This window comes from Sebastes fasciatus, chromosome 15 (genome assembly GCF_043250625.1).
Source record: "Sebastes fasciatus isolate fSebFas1 chromosome 15, fSebFas1.pri, whole genome shotgun sequence".
In the NCBI taxonomy this organism is placed as follows: Eukaryota; Metazoa; Chordata; class Actinopteri; order Perciformes; family Sebastidae; genus Sebastes; species Sebastes fasciatus.
The window spans coordinates 32,619,230-32,637,190 of record NC_133809.1 but is presented as its reverse complement, the minus strand read 5'-3'; the positions used below and the strand labels follow the sequence as shown (position 1 = coordinate 32,637,190).

Genomic DNA, 17,961 nt, shown 5'->3' with positions numbered 1-17,961 from the left:
GGGTAAATTGACCAGAGCAGTAGAGAGGTCACGATAGACCAGAGCAATAGAGAGGTCACTATAGACCAGAGCAATAGAGAAGTCACTGTAGACCAGAGCAATAGAGAGGTCACCGATAGACCAGAGCAAAGCAATAGAGAGGTCACGATAGACCAGAGCAATAGAGAGGTCACGATAGACCAGAGCAATAGAGAGGTCACTATAGACCGGAGCAATAGAGAGGTCACGATAGACCAGAGCAATAGAGAGGTCACTATAGACCAGAGCAATAGAGAGGTCATGAGAGACAAGAGGAATAGAGAGGTCATGAGAGACCAGAGCAATAGAGAGGTCATGAGAGACAAGAGCAATAGAGAGGTCATGAGAGACCAGAGCAATAGAGAGGTCATGAGAGACCAAGGCAATAGAGAGGTCATGAGAGACCAGAGCAATAGAGAGGTCATGAGAGACCAGAGCAATAGAGAGGTCATGAGAGACCAGAGCAATAGAGAGGTCATGAGAGACCAGAGCAATAGAGAGGTCATGAGAGACCAGAGGAATAGAGAGGTCATGAGAGACCAGAGCAATAGAGAGGTCATGAGAGACCAAGGCAATAGAGAGGTCATGAGAGACCAGAGCAATAGAGAGGTCATGATAGATCAGAGCAATAGAGAGGTCATGAGATACCAGAGCAATAGAGAGGTCATGAGAGACCAGAGCAATAGAGAGGTCATGAGAGACCAGAGCAATAGAGAGGTCATGAGATACCAGAGCAATAGAGAGGTCATGAGAGACCAGAGGAATAGAGAGGTCATGAGAGACCAGAGGAATAGAGAGGTCATGAGAGACCAGAGCAATAGAGAGGTCACGATAGACCAGAGCAATAGAGAGGTCATGAGATACCAGAGCAATAGAGAGGTCATGAGATACCAGAGCAATAGAGAGGACATGAGAGACCAGAGCAATAGATAGGTCACGATAGACCAGAGCAATAGAGAGGTCATGAGATACCAGAGCAATAGAGAGGACATGAGAGACCAGAGCAATAGAGAGGTTACGATAGACCAGAGCAATAGAGAGGTCATGAGATACCAGAGCAATAGAGAGGTCATGAGAGACCAGAGCAATAGAGAGGTCACAATAGACCAGAGCAATAGAGAGGTCATGATAGGCCAGAGCAATAGATAGGTCACAATAGACCAGAGCAATAGAGAGGTCATGATAGATCAGAGCAATAGAGAGGTCATGATAGACCAGAGCAATAGAGAGGTCACAATAGAAAGGTCCTGAGAGAGACCAGAATATAAGTGAATAGGAGTAATCAACTAAGCTATGAATAATAGAAAATAGCTGAATATGAGATAAGAAAAGAGTGTAGGAGTATTCAAAGGTAATGAAAGCAGATGATAATAAATGAAAGCATTTATCAGAATATAATGATTAAACCACTTACCGAAGTATGATGAACATAAACATTTGCAAAATAAAACAATGAATATGTCAACAACAGAACGCATAATTGAGCAATTAGCTGAAATATGCTATGAATTGCTTGTAATGATCTGAATTAATTAATCTGAACAGATGAATTGATGAATGCCAAGGTCAGCTCTGACCGGAACCAGATAAAGCAGAGGGACGATTAGCAGCTATGTATCCGCTAAGCTGAAACACCACCACCAGTTCTATGCATGAGTATAGAGGATCTGTTGAACGGTCATTAGAGGAGCTAGCATTTTGCTGTCGTTACTGTGACAGGTCGAGATGATGACTTTGTGTGCAGATGACTGCGTGACGCTTCCCTTCAATCTGAAGAGTGTACTATTGGGATGCCAACGATTGATGGACACTAACTAATGAACTAACACTAACACTAACTAATGAACTAATGAAGCGTGTGCGTAAATTCAGTCAGGAAGACTAGGGGTGCAATCTCATTCATTCTCATTCATTCTGGGTCACTCTCTCATGGGCTATTACTATGTCAGCTGATTATGGGCGTCTCTCTTTTCAGTGACCAATCAGAGCTTGCCATATCTCCCTGAACCAATCACATTGTTGCTGTCAAAAGTTTAAAAACCGTTCTCCTCTATGCTGTTTCAGCGTCAGTATCAGCACAAACCGATGCGAGCAGCTCGATGCAAACGGCAAATAGTTAACGTACCTTCATCCAGTCTCAGCGGTATAACAAGCGACGTCTGATCCTCAGCAGAGGAGTTTCTCCTCCCTCTGGTTCACTGCTCAGGCAGCTTCATATGCTACTCAGGCTACAAACATCGCACTCGCAGTCTCGGTTAAATCCAGCAAATATTATGCATTTAGCTCATATGCTCAGGCTCACGCCTCATCAGCGTCTTCAACAGCGTCTGGCTTCTTCATCACAGCGCCTCATCACTACATTCATTCCACCTCAAGCCGCTTCATCTAAAGGTAAAGGCTTCACAAAATTCACCAGTCTCATATTACCTGGCAAGAGGCCACATATCACCATCGAGGAAACGTCGTCATACGTTTGGATAGCTTTGATGTCAATGCGTCATTCATCTCGCTCCGTATTTAGTCAGAGTTAAAACATTTCCGGGTTCCTCACAGAAGAACCGACGTGATTCAAAGTCATCGATAGTAAAGAGAGCTCGATGCAAACGGCAAATAGAGTGTCAGTATTTAGCTCAAACCGATGTGAGCTGCTCGATGCAAACGGCAAATAGTTCACGTACCTTCATCCAGTCTCAGTGGTATAACCAGCGACGTCTGATCCTCAGCAGAGGAGTTTCTCCCTCTCGTTCACTGCTCAGGCAGCTTCATCTGCTACTCCAGCTCACAAACATCGCACTCGCAGTCTCGGTTAAATCCAGCAAACTTTATGCATTCAGCTCAGGCTCACGCCTCATCAGCGTCTTCAACAGCTTCTGGCTTCTTCATCACAGCGCCTCGTCACTACATTCATCCCACCTCAAGCCACTTCATCTAAAGGTAAAGGCTTCAAAATTCACCAGCCTCATCTTACCTGGCAAGAGACCACATATCACCATCGAGGAAACGTTGTCATACGTTTGGATAGCTTCGATATCAATGCGTCATTCATCTCGCTCCGCATTCAGTCAGAGTTAAAACATTTCCGTGTTCCTCACAGAAGAACCGGCATGATTCAAAGTCATAGATAGTAAAGAGAGCTCGATGCAAACGGCAAATAGTTCACGTACTTTAATCCAGTCTCAGCGGTATAACCAGCGACATCTCATCCTCAGCAGAGGAGTTTCTCCTTCTGTTCACTACTCCAGGCTACAAACATCGCACTCACAGTCTCTTTGTAAATCCAGCAAAACATTATGCCTCCAGCTCATAATGCTCAGGCTCATGCCTCATCAGCGTCTTCATCAGCGTCTGGCTTCTTCATCACAGCTGCCTCGTCACTATGTTTCATTCCACCTCAAGCCGCTTCATCTAAAGGTAAAGGCTTCAAAATTCACCAGCCTCATCTTACCTGGCAAGAGGCCACATATCACCATCGAGGAAACGTTGTCATACGTTTGGATAGCTTCGATATCAATGTGTCATTCATTCCGCTCCGTATTCAGACAGAGTTAAAACATTTCCGGGTTCCTCACAGAAGACCCGGCGTGATTCAAAGTCATCTGCTCAATTAATCCATAAATTCAGCGGGTGCATCAAACCGGTGGTCTCAAAGGATCCAGTACTTGTAGATAACCAGCTGTCTTTTAACTAGTTTTCGAGGTGTTTGTTCAAACTGTAACACTTTTCATTCTCTCGGCGCATCACGGCCTACAGGGAACTAATACCGTAAATGCTGTAATAGCGGTGGGCTCTAATTCTACAGCGTACAGGGTTACAGACTCTGGATTGAAGCAGCCTTCTGTTCCTAAAATCTGTGACATATAGCAAACTCTCGGTTTGCTTGGGTAATCTCGACAACATTATAAGTTTTAAACCCTACAAATATCACTCAGCATAATTCATAAAGCATCGCAAATTACGTGGAACCTTAAATACGTGTATTACGGTAATAAGCACTGCAAGTCTCATACGCTGTCTTCATGCTGTCTCCATCTAGTGGTGCTTGTACGTTCCTACAAGTCCTGTGTAATTGGACTTAAATGCAAGTTAATACATTATAGTCATTATATCAGTTAAAACTCAGAGTCAGTATGGGCTGCATTGGGAACAATTCCATAACCTTTCAGCATATAGTAATTCAAGTGTTCTGAGAGATAACTAGACTTCTGCTCCTCCTCATGGCTCTGTTTTCAGGCTTTAAAAGATCTAACCCTCGACGGGAGACTTTGACCAATCACAGGTCTTTTCATTGAGAGAGCATTCCTATTGGCTGTGCTCCGGTCATGTGAAAAAACCTTGGCGTTCCTTCACCGATTTCACAATGGCGGCGGCGTCACAAACTTTCTCATCTTACAGCTAAACCGTGCACTACAAGATGATTCTGAGAACATCTGTGGAAAGAAATAAGCATTAACGTAACAGAATATTGATTCATTACAGCGGCTCATAGACGGCAGAGGGGCAGCAGACCTCAGATCAGCTCTTACTGCCTGTTTCCTCCCGAAGTGATGTCTTGCAGATGTGTTGGGAACAATTACAGATAACAGTACACTACAAAATGTTTATGAAAACATTCGAGAGAGAAGTAGGCATTACAGTAACAGAATATGATTCATAATTAATCAGAGCTGACTGGTCTGAAAGTCGGTCGGTGTTGGCAAATGAACATCTCGTGGCTCTCATGGACGGCAGCTGGAGGTAGATTCAAACCCATGCTCGAAATAAATAAATAAAAGTCTAACATCGTGGTAAAGGAAGGCCCAGTGCCTCGCGGAAACACCGAAGCCTTAACGGTCAAAATATACTGGAAAAACAAAGTTCGGAAACTTGTGTTTGGTCGATTATTTCTCTGTTGTTACAATGCTAATTGGCATTGTATTTTACATCTTTGGAAAGCCTGTTTATTTACCTTAGCAATGATGTCCAACTTGTAAGGATCATGCATTTGTGGGATGAGCAGCACAGCTGATTATGTGGGTAGCGCCCAAGAAAAATGTTCCAAAATGCTCTGCCAATGGTAAACAGTGTATTGTCATAAGGCTACCAGGAAGCCTGCAATGACTGCCCTTCACCATCAGGCCCGTTTGCGCTGGTGTCGACAACACAGACATGGAACCTGAACATGTGGGGGAATGTCATGTTCAGTGATGAGTCCAGGTTCTGTCTGCCAAAGTTGGATGGCAGGGTCAAAGTATGGAGATGACGCGGAGAACGCTATGCTGATTGTTGCACCGATGGAGTAACAGCTTTTGGTGGGGGCAGTGTCATGGTGTGGGGGGGGGCAGCATCTCCCTCACTGGCAAAACAAGGCTTGTCATCATTGCAGGCCATCTCAATGCAGTGAGATATCGGGATGAGATTCTGCAGCCAGTGGCGATCCCATATCTCCACAATCTGGCACCTAACTTCATCCTCCAAGAAACAACGCTCACCCCCACAAAGCCAGGGTTATCACAGACTACCTCCACAATGTGGGAGTAGAGAGAATGGAATGGCCTGCCAAGAGTCCAGACCTCAACCCAATTCAACACTGGTAAGATCAGCTTGGGCGTGCTGTACGTGTTAGAGTGACCAACACAACCTCGTTGGCTGACCTGCAACAAATCCTGGTTGAGGAATGGAATGCCATCCCACAGCAACGTGTGACCAGGTTGGTGACCAGCATGAGGAGGAGGTGTCAGGCTGTTGCGAAGGTAAATAAACAGGCTTTCCAACGATGTAAAATACAATGACCATTAGCATTGTAACAACAGAGAAATAATCCATTAAACACAAGTTTCCGAACTTTGTTTTTCCAGTATATATATGCGATGGCTGCGACAAGCATCGGCGTTCCGACAATCAAATATATCTGATAAGTAGACCAGTTTTGCACAAAAGTTACCATCAGTGTAATGCTCAGCAAGAGGGGAGTGCTGCTCTTCCAGAAATGTGTGCACTTCTTCTCTCAGTTCAAAAAGGCGATTAAGCACACGTCCCCTTGAAAGCCACCTTACTTCACTGTGGTACAACAGCTGCAAATGATCTGCATCAAGTCTTTCACACAAAGCAGCAAAACACCTTGAGTTGAGTGCATTTTTCTTAATATAGTTAACAGTTTTCACAGCCACGTTCATGACTTCATGCAGTTCTGGTGACATCTGCTTTGTAGCTAGACTTTCCCGATGTAAGAAACAGTGCGTCCACTTGGCGTCTGGCGCCCTCTCCTGGATCTGTTTTACAACACCACGATGTCTTCCCGTCATTGATGCAGCGCCGTCTGTGCAAACACCTGTACAGTATTTCCAATCAAGACCTTTTTCGGTGAAGTAATCATCAAGGCAGCGCATTACATTATCTGCCGTTGTTCTTGTTGGAAGCTCCTTGCAAAAAAATAGATCCTCGTGAAGATTACTGTCCTTGCAGTATCTTACAAAAACTAACAATAAAGCGGCATTGCTAACGTCAGTCGACTCATCCAGCTGTATGGCAAAGTATGGGCTTGCCTTTATTCCTTCCACAAGTTGGCATTCGATGTCATCACTCATGTCAATAATTCTTCTGCTCACGGTGTCATTGGAGAGTGGTATTGACTGAATTTTGGTTGCAGCGGCTTCCCCCAGTAACTCTCGGCACATATCCACAGCGCTTGGCAAAATAAGCTCCTCTGCAATCGTAAAGGGTTTCTTGCTACGAGCTACACGAGCAGCAACCATATAGCTAGCTTTCAAAGTGGCTTTTGACTGAGTTGTTAATGTTGTGATGACTTTCTGTTGTGCCTGAAGCCCGTCTCTTTTCCTTAGGAAATATTCTTTTGGCTTCTCGACGCATCCTGGTGCTTTGTGTTTAAGTGTCTCTGGAGCTTCGATGGGTTTAGCGCCTCATTTGACAAGATTTCGCCACATTCAACACATTGTGCCTTGGGCTCAGCATCACTGCCTGCCATTACGAATCCAAATTTAATGTATTCAGGGTCATATTTCCTCACCACACGCTTCGGAGCTTTTACTGGCGCAGGGTTGTCTCCCACATCACTTTTTCGCTTTAAAAACCGATCCATATTGTCTCACTGCATCCGAGAACGTTAGCTAGCTAGCTAACAGTGGCAAACACATTTGTCTCTACCTGATGATGTTTGGTGTTTTTACACAAGGCCTATTGAAGGAGGTTGGGTCACACTTAATCAACGCGTCTTCGGGGTACCGCACATGCGCAGTAATATCAGCTCTGCACTCGCCGAAATTGAGCCGATCGCAACGCACGACCGCAGCTCCAGTTACACTGCGCATGTGTTATACCCAATACAAGACCCGTGTCCGCCCGTGTCTCAGCCTCCTTCAATAGGCTTTGGTTTTACGGCAGCCAGCTGCCAGCATCTTACCTCCTTTAGGCTTTACCTGTTCACTTTGCTAAATAATAATAAAAAAATAATCTATTACCACTGCCTCCGCGGCCCACTAGATGGCGCTCTGAGGCCCACCGGTGGGCCGCAGCCCACTGGTTGAGAATGGCTGCTGTAATATACTCCTCCTCCCCCCACCCCCCCAAAAAAAAGACTCACGTATGACGTATGCGTGGGAACTTGAGTCGGAGGAATTCGCTTGCATGTGAATAATGTATGTTGTTATGCCGCTGCACAGTTGTGTGTGTGATGTTGAGATGACGTCAGCCATGACTAACCACTGTTTGAGTGGACCGTGTGATCGAGCATATGTCGGAAGGTGACGTGTCCCTGCCACTATGGTCCCAGTAGAACACCGTAGCTGCAACGTGGTTATGAGGTGATGCCAGAAGGTGACGTTGTTTCCACGTCCAATATATTCAGACAGACCTTCTTTTATGCTCGTAGATTTTGATCATAATATTTCTCCCCGATCTCATTCCAGGGCATCGAGTACCGACGCTTGTCACACCATCGTATTATATATCGACTGATAAGGCTTTAGTTTTTGTATGAGAGGTACTGGCTTTCCTTTACTACGATGTTAGAATTTTATTTATTATTTATTTATTTCGAGCATAGGTCGGAATCTGTCTCCAGCTGCCTCTATGAGAGCCACAAGACATCACTTGCAAACTCCGACCAAACTTTCAAACTAGGCAGCGCTGATCAATTATGAATCATATTCTGTTACTGTAATGCCTATATCTCTCCTCAAATGTTTTTACAAACATCTTGTAGTGTACTGTTTATCTGTAAATGAGAAAGTTTGCGACCAGCAGCCATGTTGAGATAAAAAATATGAGGAAATACCAGCACCGTTCACCAGCCAGAGCACAGCCAATAGGAACGCTCTCTCTCTGAATTGAACTTGTGACTGGTCGGAGTCTCCCGTCCCGAACTAGAATTTTATTTATTTATTTATTTATTTATTTATTTTATATTTTAAAACCTGAAAACGAGCCTTGAGGAAATCCAGAAGTCTAATTATCGCTCAGACACTTGAATTACGATAAGCCAAAAAATATTATGGAATTTTGCCCAATGTGCTGAATTTGTTGCCTATTGAAGCTTTAAGGCTTCTGCCAGATGTCAGGCGACGTAGTGAAAGCATATGGGGGGGAGGTGTAGTGAATAAAGCCTAACGCCAGAGTTTCACCCAGGATACTGGGGTCTCGAGTCCCGTGTGAATCAAGTCAATGTTACCATATTTATTTATTTATAATAATTATTATTATCATTCAGTGGCTTCAGTGGACCAATCCCTTTCGCTTGACAATCATGTCAGCCAGATTATTCGGTCTTGCTTCTTCCAACTGAGGAACATAGCTAAATTAAGATCCGTGGTGACCAAGGCTCAGATGGAGATTATTATTCATGCTTTTATTTCTTCTCGTTTAGATTATTGACGCCCTTTTTACCTGTCTTAATCAAACTTCCTTGAACCGCCTTCAAACCGTCCAAAATGCAGCTGCTCGGCTTTTAATTAGACACAACAGAAGATCCCATATAACCCCTATTTTATACCCTCTGCACTGGCTTCCAATCAAATTTTGTATCCATTTTAAAATACTGGTGCTAACCTTCAGAGCCTTGCATGGTCAAACACCCCAGTATATCACTGACCTCCTCCTGCCTTATACACCTAATCGGGCTCTTAGGTCTTCTGACCAAAAACTTCTGTCAGTCCCCCGAACCCACTATAACACCCGAGGTAATCGTGCCTTTCAAGCTGTCGCACCCAACCTATGGAATGCCATCCCCCTATCGCTGCGATCCCTAGAGCCCTGTGACATTTTTATGAAGCAGCTGAAAACGTTTTTATTTAGACAGGCTTTTGATAATTCGTCTGAATAATCAACTCCACTTAATTTATTGCTTTTATTGGCCTTTTCTTCACTATATTTGTTACCTGTTTATGTGTCTTTGTCCTCATTTGTTTGTTTTGTTGTGTTTTTAGCTTGACAGCCCTGTGCTTGTCATCGCTACTTTTAATATTGTCTGATGTATTTTTTATTATTGTAAAGCACTTTGTGATTTTGTATCTGTGAAAGGTAATATACAAATAAACTTTACTTACTTACTTACTTACTTATGTTACCGGTGACTACTGCTTGATAAGCTGCACTTAGATAAACTCTGTGAATGTGGTGAATGTACACCATGTAGCATTGAGTCCTTCTATTGCTTAGTCAATACTTAACTGATATAGGACTATAACGTATTAAGGCGCATTTGAGGTACACCTGATGCTTTTAAAGCTGAAGTAGGTGAGATTGGAGCAAATATGATTAAACAAAAAAAAATTATACATATATATATTTTTATAAATCGGTCACTGTCCTGACAGTAGTACATGAAACAGGTAACCTGAAAAAGTCATGTGCCTCTGTGTCCGCCGGTGCTCCTAGCGGCATCTGCAAGATTTCACAGACCGAAGGAAAACAAGCAGTAAGAGCTGATCTGAGGTCTGCTGTCCATCTGCTGTGTATGAGAGCCGGCTGTCAATCACTTGCGAACTCCGACCAAACGGTGAAACTAGGCAGCGCTGATCAAATATGAACCAATATTCTGTTACTGTAATGTCTATTCTCAAATGTTCTCAGAATCATCTTTTAGTGTGCGGTTTAGCTGTGAATGAGAACGTTTGTGACCCGGTAGCCATGTTGAGATCAGGTTGAGATGGCTTGAAGGAACGCCAGGTACCGGTCACATGAACGGATCACAGCCAATAGGAACGCTCTCTCTCTGAAATGACCTGTGATTAGTCAAAGTCTCCTGCGGCTAAATTCTAAAGCCTGAAAACAGAGCCATGAGGAGGAACAGAAGTCTAATTTTCTCTCAGAACACTTGAATTACAATATACTGAAAGGTTATTATGGAATCTTTTCCCAATGATGCCAAAAATATACTGTCTAATGCCACTTGTGCTTTGAGTGGTCGGAAGACTAGAAAAGCGCTATATAAATACAAGTCCATTTACTTTAAGTCCCATTACACAGGACTTGTAGGAACGTACGAGTGCCACGAGATGGAAACAGCAATGAGATACCGTATGAGAAACTTGCAGTGCTTATTACCACAATATACATATTTCAAGTTCCACAAAATTTGCGATGCTTTATGAATTAGGCAGAGTGATATATGTAGGTTAAGACGGCATAATGTCCGAGAATACCCATGCAAACCGAGAGTTTGCTACAGTATATGTCACAGACTTTATGAACAGAAGGCTGCTTCTGTTAAGTCTGTTACCCTGTACACTATTAGAATTACAGCCCGCCGCTATTACAGCATTTACGGTAATAGTTCCCTGTGAGCATTGATACGCCGAGAAAATGAAACAGTGTTACAGGACAAGAGCCTCAAAAACTAGTCAAAAAAGGCAGCTGGATGATCTACAAGTACTGGATCCGAGTGAGAAACCTTGTTTGGATGTAACCGCTGAACTTTTATGGGAAGTCAACTTTTATTTATCAGATGACTTTGAATCACGCCGGTTCTTCCGTGAGGAATCCGGAAATGTTTTATCTCTGTTTGAATACTGAGCGGGTTGATCATGACACGTTGACCAAAACGTAAGACCACGTTTCCTCGATGGTGATATTATGTGGCCTCGTGCCAGGTAAGATGAGGCTTGTGAATTCTTTGAAGCCTTTACCTTTAGATGAAGAGCGGCTTGAGGTGGAATGAATGTAGCGACGAGGCGGCTGCGATGAAGAAGCCAGATGGTGATGAGGCGTGAGCCTGAGCATATGAGGCTGGAGGCGAGCGTAATGTTTGCTGGATTTAACCGGAGACTGTGAGTGTGATCGTTTGTAGCCTGGAGTAGCAGATGAGGCTACCTGAGCAGTGAAACAAGAGGGAGAAGAAACTCCTCTGCTGAGGATCAGACGTCGCTTGTTACTACCACCAGACTGATGAAAAGGTAACCTGAACTATTTGCCGTTTGCATCAAGTCTCACTGAAATGACAACTGACAGCAGCAGAGAGGAGAACAGTTTTAAAATGTGATTGCAACGATATGATTGGCTCAGAGAGAGCGTGGTAGAATCTGTTTGGTTATCTAAGATTGAACCACCCACAGTCAGCTGATAGAGTAGGAGCCAGTAGAGAGAGAGAGAGACAGAAAGGTTGTGAATGAGAAAGAGTTTAAAGCCTGGAGCACACAGCGCGCATCATGCTCGCGTGACGGCAACGTCGCGTGTTGTTTTTTATTTCGGCGTCCATGTTAACAGGTTAGAGTGGACACACTGCCCGCATGAGACGCACGTCAGACGCACGTCAGACGCGCGTCTATTTTATAGAATAGAAGGCTCGCCTATTTTTCACGCTTGCCGCTTACCTCTCGGCTGCGTCTCCCAGCAGCAACAGACAGTGAAGGTGATCTATTGACAGTATATGAACATCATACCAGCAAGATTACTACAGTTTCCATGTCTAGACATCTGTAGAATATGTCACTGACCATCAATATTTTACACTTCCTATCTAGATTTCAAAATAAAAGTCCTCTAGCGTTTTTAGTGCACAGAATCATTCATTCATTAACACAATGCTTTTATTCTGAAATACTCTAAATAAAGCAGTTGTCTGCTTGCAGGTTTCCATCAAGTTAATATAGTACAGGCTTTTAATTATGTAAACACTGTAGTAGTCATAGCAGAAACCCTACATATGCTATAAATATAATAGACTGGGTTAATAGGTTATAAGAACATCAGGTGATAGTTGGCAGTATTTTTCCGATGCTCTCTCTCTCTCTCTCTCTCTCTCTCTCTCTCTCTCAACAAACACCACGTAACTTTATTGTTCTTTCTTTTAGAGGTGTTATTTAATTTTTTTAAAGATATTTAATAATAATTTTCGTTTTCTAAAGGTTAACAAATAACGAAACTGTTTATTTTGCTTTGTTTTATAATAATAATAAAAAAACACTTTACTTATATTTATCATTCTGAAATACTTCAGGTGTTTTTCTCCATCAAGGCGCAGTTCAGCAACAAGGTGGTGAAAAGCTCCAAGTTGCCTGAGATGTCGGAACATCAGCATTTATAATGTAAATTGCTGTCCCGCCCCAGATGTAAATTAAGTCGTTTTCGATAAAAGCCGCAACCTGGAATGCTGTAGAACAGGAACCCGAAACCCCCTGGAAATGTTGTTTAAAACTGTGCCAGTCAAAGTGAAGAGGGATTGCTGTAGGCTCTCTCTTACTACTAATGTATTTATTTATTTTTTTGTATTAATATATAGCCCACAGAAATCCCTCTTCACTGTCAGTGAAGAGGGATTTATATATATATATATATAGCCCATAGAAATCCCTCTTCACTGTCAATGAAGAGGGATTTATATATATACATATATATACATATATATATATATGTATATATATGTATATATATAGCCCATAGAAATCCCTCCTCACTGTCAGTGAAGAGGGATTTATATATATATAAATCCCTCTTCACTGACAGAAAAGAGGGATTTATATGGGCTATATATTAATATTTATGTATGAATTTATTTGCTTGTTTTTAATAATATTTACAAATTACCACACAGTTCTTACCCTTTTTTGTCTTAAATAAATATAAATCACATTTATTATGAAGTTAAATGGCCATTAAAAGGCAAACTCTATGTAGAAAGAAAGGGCTGTCAGCAACAGCAAAAACACAGCTGACAGGTAGCTCCGAGACGCTCCCGAGACGTGGGTAACTCGCGTCTAGTGTGAACACCCTAGGTGGGCATGACGCGGCCACGACGTGACGCTGCCGTCAGGCGAGCCTGAAGCGCGCTGTGTGGCCCGGGCGTAAGGGTCTTCCTGTCTGAACTTTCGCTTTAAGCTTCATAAAAATAAATCAATACAATTTAAATATCTAAGGCTTTCCCTTTATCTGAAATGTATCTTAGATAAAGGAAAACCCTTAACATATTATTTCAGTGACTCAAGGGAACAAAGAAAGTTTGGCTCATTACTGAAACCTGAGCACAAGGAGACATAAATAAACATAGGTCATATAAACATGCCCACTATGCAAATATGGCTCAGCAGCTTTATCATAACACCTTGCAATAACTTTATCATAAATCTGGTAAACTTCAGAGGCCTGTACTACGAAGCGAGTTCAACATCCCACAGTTAAAGCTGCTGAATGCAGGAAGGACAGCTGGTGAAAGAAAAAACTCCTGATGTATGACTGCGTAAATTAAAAGACTTATAAATTTAACGGAACACTCAAAAGTCAGATATAGTCGTCTAGATATAAATAACTTTTAAATGTATAATCGATGACTGGATTATACCCAACCATGACCAGTACTAACAACACGGCGTGTATGACTATTTAACCCTTCTTTTAGCTGCGTCCCCGTCTCAGGGGGTGTGAAACAGACTCAAGATCAAGTTAAAAAATAAGTATGAAAAATCCCACAGCACCCACAGCATAAATCCAGCTGTTCTTCCTGCATTTGTCAGTTTAAACTGTGTTGTTTTTAGTCTGGATTATGACTTAAACTTCTTCGTATTTGTGTAATATTATCATACGATCACCGCACTGAGCTCTGATTGGTCAGTAGGCGGTGCTTTTATACGAGTTGATCTCTTATCTGGAACATAACCTGCTCTAGAGCAGGTTAGCTGTTCAGCATAAATTACCCTGGCAATCTACCCGGGTAAGAAGTGATCCAGCTTTGTAGGACGGAAAACCCTGAGTTAACCCTGAAGTTACCTCGATAACGCCAAATCCTGCTTCGTAGTCCAGGCCTCAGGTGTCTTTCAAGGCACAACATGGCTGCTAACTAAATTGAACAGTAACATTTCACAGTGTGCAGTCCAGCACCACAGAGGAGAAGGAACTGTGTTCACAGAGTGTCATACCTGTCTCTCTCTGGTTCATATGGGTCATGTACTGCTGCCAAGGAGGAGCAGTTGTTGGCATGTGGTTGGTTGAATTTTGATGGAAAGATGGCTGGATATTATGACTTGTGTTTCCCTGCCAAGGTGTTTGGTGGATGTACATTGGCTGTATTGTGCTTTGAGGGACTGGGTGTGATGGGGATCTCAGGTCTCTGCTCTCAGCTTCATGTGCATCATCTATCATCATAAGGATGTTTCGACGGAGTTGCATCTTGGTCACTGAATCCTTAATTTGCTTAATTTCAGTTACTACCTGTCTGCCAAATGTTTCATTAACATCCAGACTGGCAGTTTTTGGGACAAAGTCTTTAAAATGGCAACCTTCTCAATTTCAATATCATCAGATCCTCTGTCCTTTGACTTTTGTTTGACCTTGGTGTAATGTGCTCTATCACATTCATTAGCCTGCACCTTTTATTTATTTAGCGAATGCAAAGTCCTTGAGCCATGCAGTTGCCTCCTGGTCTGCTGTATGGAGGGTGTCTAACCCTCCTTTTAGACTGTGGAGCGGGCAAGCTTCAATGATGTGTTCCATTGTTTGCACCTCTCCACAGGCACACAATGGGCTTGGGCTGCTGCCCCATTTGTGAAGGCTGGCCAAGCAGGGGCCATGTCCGGACCTGAATCTATTAAGAGTTGACCACTGTATCCTTGGCAGGTTGGTGCCAGGGCCCTGTAGGGTGGGGTCTGACACCAGATGTTTGTTTGGGACATCCTTGGACTCCCATTCCTTTTCCCATGCTCATTGGGTGGTGAAGTCGGCTGGTGGGGTATTCTTCCATATTGGTCGTCTAGATGGAAGACGGGCAGTGGGTGGGTTGCAGATGTCTGCATGGATTGGTAGATGGGGAGAGTCTTCGACCTTTTGAAGCATCCTTTGAGTAGATGCTACTCGCCGGATATGTGGGGGGGTTATATTGGATAGGACAGGGAGCCAGGGGAGTGGTGTTGAACGAATAGTCCCGCTTATGATTCGCATGGTTGTGTTGAGCTGGGTGTCCACATGGTGTGTATGGGGTGACCTGGACCAAACAGGGGCACAGTATTCTGCTGCAGAGTAAGCAAGGGCCAGTGCCGAGGTGCGCAATGTGGGCGCACCTCAGCCTGCACCTGACCAGGATGCAATGACGTGTTTTCACGTGAGATCATTGGAGTTGATGGTCTTGATGTAGTTGTCATCTGCACCATATTTGGAGGTGTAGAGGAAGACTCAGACACATCTTCCTCTGTCTCCTGGTCATCACTAGCCCCCTCTGTAGCATCTGAGTTGACAGGCTGTTTGTCATCTACCTAGAATAAAAAATACAAATATAAATGTAAGGCAGGAAGCACATCTGGGTCAAAATGGCCTTTGTACAACACTTGTGCTTGGCTAGCTATAGGTACTAATAATTTAAACAGTTTTGCATGACACATGGGACATCTGTAATGCTTGTTGAGCAAACGCACCACCTTTTATTATTAACCCTTATTATCTTAATCCCTTGTGGCTGCTGTGTATTATTTTCAAAGGCACATTCAAATCGCAAATAATACCAACACAATATGAAGCAGTTTCAGTTTATCATTTTGAGTTTTAAAAGACAGTTTTGCTTTATTGTATGTAGTAGGCTATAACATTCATTGTTTCATAGGTTGTAACCACATAGAAGCTGTTGTAACAGCCTACTGACATTCAGGGTGGTCTGAGAAACTCTGTGGACCACAAATGATCGCAGAAACAAGTTCTTTAATATCCATTTCTGCCTGGGTGTAAGCTCTTTGTCACCACTTCCACTTGCTTTTGGACAGAGCAGTTTTCCATATTGTGTTCTCAGTGAAGCAGCTTTGGTTTGTACCTCTCCAACTGTAATGTATTGATAAAAGAGTTTTGTGCATCATTCCCGAACATAAAACCGTTTATGTCTCCATCTTTATCCATCCATTCTCCCATCTTCTAGAAGAGAAACTAAATGAAAATGTGGGGTCTACATCTATAACATTAAAAGCAAATGGAACTGTACTGTTCTCTGTATGTGTTTTACTTCCAAAGTGTTAACATAAATAAACAGCCAGCCAAACTCCTTTTCAAGAGCCAGGAAGTGAGCGTGCTTGCTCCTTTAATGACTTCTTTCACAGCAGGTCAAGTCAAGATGACACATTGAATTGGAGTGAAACTAGAAAAGAAAATACAAAAGATGTACTTAATGAACTGCTATTACAAAAACAGGTAAATATAAATAACCTACCATTAACTTATAATTCAATAGGTATGTAACAAGTAAGTATAAGCGGTAAAGTTATCTTATGAGCGTTAACACAAAGTTATTACATTTGTACAAATCTTAGAAAAATGCCCATCAAAGTCATCAATATCAATTCTCAAGCATGTAAAGAACATATATCACTTACAGCCATTGCTTTCTGAGGGATTCATATGCAGGATTACACTGGATTCAACATGAGAAACTATACAACTGCACCATGTTCTTTCTCTGTTTTCAGGTCTCCTCTATACTTCCTACTTCCTGTTACCCGCTTCCTGTTTACACTATCTTTCCAGCTTTCAAAATAAAGCTCAACAATCTTTTCTGAGAATAACAATACAAACACATTTTTAACAGTCAACTTGGTCTTTTTAGCATTTTAAACGCACTCAGGGCAGAACAGGAACAGTGTAGACGTCGGCCCATTCGGTCATTATTTACACATCTACTGGGTAGCATCCAAATAACTATACAAACAGGTACAGCAAGTTTCACGTATAGTCATTTTATTTCCACAGTTCTTTATTCTACAAGAAGCCGGGTTGGCTTTGTTGGCCGCATCAAATAGTCTACTGTAACGTTAGATCTGAACTTAGTGGCTAGCTAACCATATGCTACTGGGGTAATGATAATTTTGCATATTCCCGCAATTATGACCGGGCATATCATAGCATATCTACTCACCTGGTTGATGAAGTGCTTTGCTATTTCTCGCCAACATTTGACTTTTTTGACTCTGTCATGGTACTCCCTCGACGCAACGTCAGACAGGCAGGGGTACAGTCGCTACAACTCAATGAACTTTTTGTCAGTTTCGTTGTCCCACCTGACAGCAGCAAACTCTGCATCCCTCCTGCTTTTCGCCATGTTTGTTTATTACCAAGTGACCTGACTGCGACCTGATTGGTCAACGCAAAGGAACACGTCATTGGAGATGTCACACTAGGCGTGTCAAGACAAAAAAATTCTGACAGGCTAGACTTCTCTGGGTTTCGTTGGGCGTCCCAGACGCTGCATAATAGGTCGTTTAGCATGTCAAACTACACGGGTAAAGACGCCCGATTCTCGTTCATAATCGGCCACGACTGGTTATTTGTTGGCCACGACAAAATCGCCTCAAAATCGGGCTAGATTTGTGTAGTCTGATCCTATAAGTATTAAATACTCTTATCAACATGGGAGTGGACAAATATGCTGCTTTATGCAAATGTATGTATATATTTATTATTGTAAATCAATGAACAACACAAAACAATGACAGATATTGTCCAGAAACCCTCACAGGTACTACATTTAGCATAAAACAATATGCTCCAATC

At 42.7% G+C, this 17,961-nt stretch overlaps 1 protein-coding gene and 1 long non-coding RNA gene across 2 annotated transcripts in view; one reads left to right on the top strand and one right to left on the bottom strand.

The window, feature by feature from the left end:
• Window positions 1–17,961, top strand: part of gabrr2a (gamma-aminobutyric acid type A receptor subunit rho2a) — a 106,136-nt gene that overhangs the window by 38,660 nt on the left and 49,515 nt on the right. The window lies entirely within an intron of this gene.
• Window positions 16,461–17,037, bottom strand: LOC141783786 (uncharacterized). Its single transcript, XR_012597357.1, has 2 exons — window positions 16,788–17,037; window positions 16,461–16,552 (listed from the first exon to the last, which is right to left on the bottom strand). It is a non-coding gene; the product is annotated as an uncharacterized LOC141783786 (long non-coding RNA).